Below are 9160 nucleotides of genomic sequence, written 5' to 3'. Positions count from 1 at the left end.
TAATGTTTATTTTTGAGAGAGAGAGAGAGAATGAGTGGGAGAGGGACAGAGGGAGGAGAACAGAGGATCCCAAGTGGGCTCTGTGCTAACAGATCAGCAGAGAGCCCAACGCAGGGCTTGAATCCATGAATCATGACCCCAGCCGAAGTCTGATGCTTAACCGACTGAGTGACCCAGTTGCCCCAAGAAACTATATTCCTTAACACTGAATCCATCTTTCCAGTAAAATTAATTGTATTATAGGTATTATTTAGAATATATTGATTATGCTATACATAGAGATTTGGGTACATTTCTAAATATTTGTATTGTGAAGATAATTTCTAACTATCAATGACATTACTATCTAGTTTTGGTGTTGTGAGGAATAAGCTCACCAAGTCAATCAAAGGAGAGACATGGAGATTCAGAGCACAGTGAAGTGACGCTTTAATCATTGTTCTTGCAAGAGCAGGTTTCTGAAGGTCGGGCACACTGGGGGCAGTTACAGCAGACAATTTATTTCTTAGCGTGCAGGTCCCTCCCCCGGCTCCTCATTGGCTGAGGACTAGAGAGGTTACAGCCTTACCCAGACATCACCTATGCCCACGTAAGGCAAAGAGTAGTCTGATTGGAACAAATGTACATTCCCTAAGGTGAGGCAGAGACTTTCAGTCCCTCCTCCCTTTGTTCTTTGGTGCATGCTCATTGCGAAGCCAGCGAAAATAAGCCCAGGAAACAGAGAGGGGAAGAAGAACCAGGAAGTGAAGTGTCTAAGGGCTTGGGACTCCACTGGGTGTGTGGGTGGGGGTGGGGGTGGTGGTTCCTACATATTTCCAATAGGTTGTAAACCCATCGTTAACTAGACAGGACAGCTTCTTTTAGTATATCTGAAAATGAATCATCTCCCTTACTTCTCATAGCGGTAGTATTTAATCTCAAAAAATAATGTGTCAGTATGTATGAAATTTTATCCTATTCTATGTATTACATAATTTATGCTATTAGCACCCGCATATATTTTACAGAAAAAAATTCAAAAATATTTGTTATAAAAACAGTAAGACATTACATAAAATTTTTAAAATATAGGAGTTAAATCACTCAAAAACCTACCACCTTAGTGGAGCAGCTATTGGCATTTTACCCATTTTAAGATTTTCGTAGTCAGGGTGGAAATGAGAAGTGTGGTACAACCAGGCGAATGCGTTGGCCAGTATTCTTTTCCTGCCTTTAGTACTGACACCTTAATCTCTTTCTGTAACCCTCTCTCTGAATTCTATCCAGGACTTGATGCCAGGACAGGCAAATTTCTACATGGAACAATTTACAAAACAAGCCCCTGAGTCCCTCACAATCTTTTTGTTTGTAAGAAGTACAATCCTAACATCATGGACATCTGGATTAAGGTTCCTTGGAGATAGCGCGCATTATAACAGCCAACCCCTGCCCGCCCCCGCTTGCCAGAAAGAAAAAAGAAAAGAAAGAGGAAATCTGTCATTGCTGAACACAACTTTGAATGACTGGGTCTTAATTCAAATATTTCTCTTAATTTCACAATGTTGAATGGTCATTAGCTCACCAGAAAATAAAATAAAACTTCTGATGAATTTTATAATAAGGTTTTTACCCTTTTACACTTGATCTTAGCCAAAGGCCGAAAAGAGATGGGGTTTTTCCCCTTTTAAGTCTAGCATTTAACACTATTAAATTAAAACACATTGAATACAATATTTTACCTTTACCTTGAAAGACGTCATTTTTTCCTTTGAGGTATTTATCATTTTCAGTTTAATTTTTATTAATTCTCTTTTAAAGATACCAAAACCTCCACAATTACAGGAAAAAATCAAAAGGTTCTTAACAGATAATTATTATGTCCATTTTTTTTAGAGAAGTTCTCCCTCAATAAATATTGTAACTATTCTGTCTATGCTCACTTGAATGACTCTGAAGTAGGTTTTCTCTGGAAAGACAGAGTTAAATCGATTATTTTCTTATCCAACCTACCTTTATTCCCGACACCATCTTTTTTTTTTACACAAACCAAGAGAAAGCTGTAACTTTCAACCCACCTTCTTCTCAGCTCTGCTTTTAGTCTTTATATCTCCGTTTGTATCTCTGTGCCCTCTAAAAGTGTCCAGAACATTGGAGAGTTAAGCGAGTTCCTCCTCACTGCTCTACCAGTACAAATTAACCTTTTGGGAAGATAATTGGGAAGTAACTGCCACAATTTAAAATTGTACCACACAACCTTACTTCTAGAGGCGCGCCTGGGTGGCTCAGTCGGTTAAGCATCTGATTTCCTGACTCAGGTCTTGATCTCATGGTTTGTGAGATGGAGCCCCGCATGGGGTTCTGTACTGACAGCTCAGAGCCTGCTCGGTACTCTCTCTCTCCCCCTCTGTCTCTGCCCCTCCCCCACTCATGCTCCCTCTGTCAATGTAAACAAACATTTTTTTTTTTTTTTAATAAATTTACCCTTTAGAAATAAAGCACACAAAGCTATATGAAAGAAAAGTTTTGAGCAGTCTTGGTATTAGTAAAAAAAAAAAAAATATTAGGAAAAAAACCATAAAAGCATTCAATAAGAAATTGAATAAATAAATGATGCTATAGTCACACAACAACATATTCAGTTGGGGCGCCTGGGTGGCTTAGTTAAATATCTGACTTTGGATCAGGTCATGATTTCCAGGTTTCTGGGTTCGTTCCCCATGTCAGGCTCTGTGTTGACAGCTCAGATTCTGTGTCTCCCTCTTTCTCTTCCCTTCCCCACTTGTGCTTTGTCTTTCTCTCTCTCAAAAATAAAATAAAACATTGAAAAAAAATTTTTTTAAACCAACCATATTCAGTTAAAAGTGTATGATGTGCCTATCTGTGTTGGCTTGAAAAATACCCACAGTAGGGGTGCCTGCCTGACTCAGTGGAGCACACAACTCTTGATCTCAGGGTTGTGAGTTCAAATGTTAGGTGTAGAGATTACTTTAAAAAAATAAAATCTTTAAAAGAAAAAAGAAAACTTCCCACAATAAATTGCTAAGTGAAAAAAGTTATACATCAGGATATAATATGATTCCATTTACATTATGCATATTGTGTGAAAAAAATTCCAGAGTATGCACCTGTGAGCAGTGTTGATCTTTGGGAAGTAGGATTACATGGCAAACATTCACTTTCTGCTTTATTCACCTTTATAACCTTTTTTTTCGTAAATCAGCAAGTATTTCTTGATATTAAAAACTGTTAAATTATAGTAATTATAAAATTTGATCCAGCTTAGGAATAGAAAAATAAAGCCCAGAGTTTTATGGATCATATATGGAATTCAGAATACGGTAATGATGACATTGCAAAATAATAGGAAGAAAATTCAGCAAGTAGCACAGTTATCCATTGGAAAAGAAATTTAACCAAGTAACCGTTTCTTAGTCTCAGATGAACAAGTGATTTCCTGATTCATCAGAATTTTAAACCTACAAAAGTACTTCATAAAAGTTACAGATTTAAAAACTAAGTAAATATTCTGTGGCCTTAAAAGCATGGCACAAAATATAGAGGCACCAAAAATGTTAGTATTCATTTTCTCAGTTGTGTGAAATATCAGAGGACTTTAAAATTATTTGAGACATGCTTCAACTTTGTGTGATTTTTAACAACAAATATCATGCAAGCAGTAGATAAGTTTCAAAATAATAAATGGGTTCAGAATAGTCAGGATATTAGAAGTTGTGTGGTATAGTTGTAAATTTCTATACTTCATGGCACACCTGAATCATGGGGAAAAATACACTTTATATGCATGTATACATTTATTTTTTTTAATACAACTTATTGTCAAATTGGCTAACATACAGTGTATACGGTGTGCTCTCGGTTTGGGGGGTAGATTCCCACCGCTAGTCAATACTCTATCCGTGACCCATGGCACGACATGCCGCGTCCATGCTTCTCCTTCATCATTAAATTAAATTCCATTCCCTTGAAATCAGAAGACCCTTAACGTCCCCAGCAGGAGGTTTTGGGATTTGTGAACACATTGCCGCATGCTATGTGTCTTTCTCACAAACAAAAAGAAAAAAAACCCAACTTTATTTTCTGACCCAAACGGCACTTTTTTAGACATCTTTTTCTTTTCCTCCATTGCTGTCAGCAGCAGCAGCACTGTCTTCTTTTCTGAGAAACGCTCCCCAGAGAGTGAACTAAACTGCAGACCACATGGTCTGCCATCATAAAGGTGCAGAGAGCCCCAGGCCTCATTCAGATATGAAAACTGGGCTGCTTCTGCTCATCGGTTAAGCGACTCGTCCTTGCCCACCAAACTTACAGCCGTTAAAAATTCAAATTCTTACTTTCTACAGACTTTTCAAGACACAATTTGGCAATACTTATAAAAATATCTTAAGGGGCATAATTTTTTGGTATTTAAAGAGACACTATGCTTGTGTTTGAAAAGAAAACTTCTGGAAGATTATACATGAAACCCTTAATTTGGCAAAATTAAAATCAAGTAGGACTAAAAGATGGAATAATTCAAGGAACTTTTATTTTTAAAGAGCTTATTTAAGTTTTATAATTATAAAAGTCCTGCTTCAGCAAAATTAAAAATGTTTATAAGTCCTCTACTATGAGGTTGCTCATAAACAGGAAAAAGTAAATATCGATTATGCCCATTAAGCACCTCTGGATCATTATGCTAAAGAAATAAGAACATGCCTGCCCTCTAAGAGTCTACAATTTTGTTGGGGAGATAGGCATGCAAATAAATCGTTAGGAAAAAAACTGAGACAGCCTACTATAAAGTTCTAGGTTGACTGGAATCAAATGCGTATGGCCAAAATGCGAAAAGTGATCATTATGGTTGTTCAAAAAGAAAGGTCAGTAATTGGGAAGCAGTGGGTGACATAATAATACATAATTTATGGATCTAAAGAAGAGAGAAGGGTATTCTTGAGGAAGTGTCTCAAAAGAGATGAGACCTGGAGTAGGGTAATCAGGGCGTGAGTGAAGGTTGGGGTCATGGATGGAGACAGAAAGAGAGCTAGGCAGGGATAGAACATGGGCATCTGACTGGCTCTGCTTATGCATGTGCCCTTGCCCTAGGGTCCGGGGTCTAAGAGGAGAAGAAACTCCCCATTTCAGCTCAAGAGTAGGAGACAGAGCCTTACCTCTCACCTATGTTGGAATTACTTCCGAGTAGTAAAAATGGGTAGGTACTGTTCAAAACAACAGAAGTGCACGCTGATAAGATCTGTCAAAAAATAAGTGGATTTCTTTTGGAGGCTATACAGTAGGCTGAATGATGGTCCCTCAAAAGATAGGGCCATGTCCTGAATCACCAGCACCTGTGAATATTACCTTATATGGGAAGAGGGTCTTTGAATATGTCATTAAGTTGGAGCTCTTGAGATGAGGAGTTCATTCTGGATTATATGAGTGATTCCTGAATATATTACAGGTGTCCTTTTAAGAGACACACAGGACAAATGATGTGAAAACTTAAGCAGAGATTAGGGTGATGTGGCCACAAGCCAAGGAAGCCAGCAACCACCAGAAACTAGCAAAGGCAAGAAATGTCATCTTCCCTAAGTCTCTGTAGAGAGTGTGTTCCTGCTGAACATCTTCAAGTTTCTAGTCTCCAGAACTATGAGATGATAAATTTGTGGTTTTTGAGTCACTAAGGTACAGGTGGTGAGCCTCCCATTGCTGTAAGTATTTAACAGGCTGAATTCTACTTCTGAGATCAGTGGTTTGGAGATAATTCTTGCTCAGGGCCAGAGGTTGGATTTAGTGATATCTGATATTGCACATTATTTTCAATTCTAGGATTCTGGGTTTTTTGTTTTTTTTTTTTAAATTAACGTTTATTTATTTTTGAGACAGGGAGAGACAGAGCATGAACAGGGGAGGGTCAGAGAGAGGGAGACACAGAATCTGAAGCAGGCTTCAGGCTCTGAGCTGTCGGCACAGAGCCCGACGTGGGGCTCGAACTCACGGACCGCGAGATCGTGACCTGAGCCGAAGTCGGCCCCTTAACCGACTGAGCCACCCAGGCGCCCCAAAGACTTCTTTTTTTTTTTTTAAGTTTATTTATTTTGAGGGAGGTAGGGTGGGGAGGGGCAGACAGACAGGGAGAGAGAGAATCCCAAGCAGGCTCCATGCTGTCAGAGCAGAGCCTGATACGTATCAGAACCTGATACGGGTTCTCGACCTCAAGAACGGTAAGATCATGACCTGAGCTGAAATCAGAGTCTGATGCTTAACAGACTGAGCCACCCAGGCGCCCCGCCCCTGGGGTTCTGCACTTCTGACTTTCACATAAGCAGCTCAGCAAATCATAGCCTCATCCTGTTCCTTAGTCTGTCATTTCTATGCAGTTAGGCTTAATGGCTCCAATGTTAATATTTGGCTACTGATAGATTATTGGAGATTTCATTTCCCAAGTTGTTCATAAACAAACTTGATCTATTACTTACACCTTCTCTTTCTTTTCCTCTCCTCTCTTTCTTTTCTTGACACAACAGTTTGAATTGACTAACATGGAAAAATTAACTGTTCAGATTATGCAGCTGTCATTTTTCATGCTCCTTGGGAATATTTGCTAGAGAAATAAATGGACTTGGGCTGCTACATTTGTTACCAAATCATTGGAAATTCCCTTATTGCACTTTGAATCATCCTGAGACACACTTATTTTTAGCCATTTTCCTGATGTTGTCATAAATCAGAGTTCATCTCCAAATCCTTGTGACTCATGTCTCATCTGCATAAATAAATATTGAGAAGTGGCAAGTTAAAAATTTCTCTTTCTTTTTACTTAAGGAATTTAAGCAGGTAACAAGACATCCTGACTATCCAAAAGCTAAAGCCACGGCACTAAGTTTGATCATATTTTATTTTCTTTCACACTTTCTCCAAATATTAAAAGTTAGTGATTGCACAGAATCCTTTGGAGGGTTTTCTGTTTTGTTTTTTTTTTTTAAACAGATTTAAATTTTTATATCTCTGTTTCAGATAATATATGATATTTCATGGTCGTACCCTACTCATAGCTGAGCATTACCTATTGACACATGTTATGGGAACATTTGGTCGCAGATATAATCTTAGTTTTGGCAAACGTGTAAGCCTTATGAATATTGGATTTTGTATATAAAATGAATTCTAATCACCAGTAGATATCAAAGCCCTGGCATATGAAGATCTCTTGGCTTTACTGTAATCTTGTCTGCTCCTAATCTTAATGCTACTTTTCTCCATTGTCCTTTCATAATATCCCTCCCTCCCTGCCCTATCCAAATAGCTCACAGTGTAGAGGTAGGGACAGAGTCTGGATCAGATGGATCACATTTGGATTTTTTTCTTTTTTTTGCTTGTTATTTTATCTCATCATAAATGCTCCTTAATCCTCATCACCTGTCTCCTCCAGCCCCTCACTCTACCTCCCCTCTGGTAACCATTAGTCCGTTCTCTATAGTTAAGAGTCTGTTTCAGGGTAGTTAAGTCCCAGCTGGGTGGCTCAGTCAGGTAAGCGTCTCAGCTCGGGTCATGATCTCACAGTTCACGGGTTCAAACCCCGTGTCAGGCTCTGTGCTGACAGCTCAGAGCCTGGATCCTACTTCGGATTCTGTGTCTCCCTCTCTCTCTGCCCCAACCCCACTTGTGCTTACTCTCGCCCTCAAAAATAAACATTAAAAAAAAAAAAGGAGGGGTCTGCTTCTTGGTTTGTCTCTCTTTTCTTTTTTCCATTGTGTATTTGTCTTGTTTCTTAAATTCCATACATGAGTGAGATCATATGGTATTTGTCTTTCTCTGACTTATTTCACTTAGCATTATACTCTCTACTCTTTCCATGTTGTTGCAAATGGCAAGATTTCATTCTTCTTTGTGGCTAAATAGTATTCCATTGTGTATATATACACCATATCTTCTTTGTCCATTCATTAATCCCTGGGCACTTGGGCTACTTCCATAGTTTGGCTATTGTAAATAATGTTGTAAAAAACATAGAGGTGCATGTATTCCTCTGAATTAGTGTTTTTGTATTCTTCGGGTAAATACCCAGTGGTATGATTACTGCATCGTAGGGCAGTTCTATCTTTAACCTTCTGAGGAATCTCCCTACTGTTTTCCCAAGTGGCTGCACCAGTTTGCGACCCCACCGACAGTGCAAGAGGGTTCCTTTTTTGCCACATCCTCAATACTTTTTGTTTCTTATGTTGTTTTGTTGATTGTAGCCATCTGACAGGTCTGAGGTGATTTTATTATACAAATAAAGGGGAGTCATTTGAAGGCTTTTGAGTACAGAAAAGATTTGCTCTCTGGAAAGCTCAGAATGATCTGAATATAAGGTTAAATTGGAGGGAAAAGAGGTGGTCCCAGGCCACTCTTCTTTTTAGGCAGCAAGTTTGGGAAATGGCATGCCGGCAGAGTGATAGTGAAGGAGAAAATCGGAAGTCGTCACCAAGGAAAAAAAAAAAAAACCAGTGGGACTGGATTAAACCTGGGAGGTGGAGGAAGATAGCATGTGAGGAAAGGCCAACATGTGTCGCCTCAGTCTGTTCTGCTACATAATTTCAGATGTGATCTGAATTGAAAAGCTCCCTATCCCGATGCTAAAATAATGAGAAAAAGTCCAGTAATATACTTGCAGATCCACACAACTTGAAACTCTGTTTGAATTGAATCCCAGTTGTTCCAAACAAACTCCTAAAAATCAGCTGACAGCTTTGCCACCCTACTTCATGTGGTTTGTAAGCAGGATAAGCAAACTTCGAACGATCTGTTGTTTTCCTGGATCGCTGGAGCCCACTCTAGAACTTACCCCTCTCTGCAGTCACTTACTGCTTTATTAATTTTTAGCCCAACGTAAAGACATCGTCGGTGGTGTGCGTACGGATTAGTGACTATCGGTTGGGGTCCAGGGGGAGGTGTCCAGTGTGAGGTTTGAATCCTAATTTCTCCAGTCATGGCATTAAACGCAGCTGCTGTCTTCCAGCCCGGCCCGCCCCACCCCCCCTACCGACTCTAGAGTTGTCTTTTGTTTTAGGCACTTGAGCAAGCTTGTCATACCTGCCTTTTATCCCAGGCTCCGTGTAGTCTGACCGCTTAGCTTCCACATCCTTCCTGTCTTCCCCTCTCTCGAGGCCAGGCTCTCCCCAGCACATTTCTCTGCACTTAT

This window comes from Panthera tigris, chromosome B1, assembly GCF_018350195.1.
Source record: "Panthera tigris isolate Pti1 chromosome B1, P.tigris_Pti1_mat1.1, whole genome shotgun sequence".
Classification (NCBI taxonomy): Eukaryota; Metazoa; Chordata; class Mammalia; order Carnivora; family Felidae; genus Panthera; species Panthera tigris.
Note: the sequence above shows the minus strand (reverse complement) of the source record.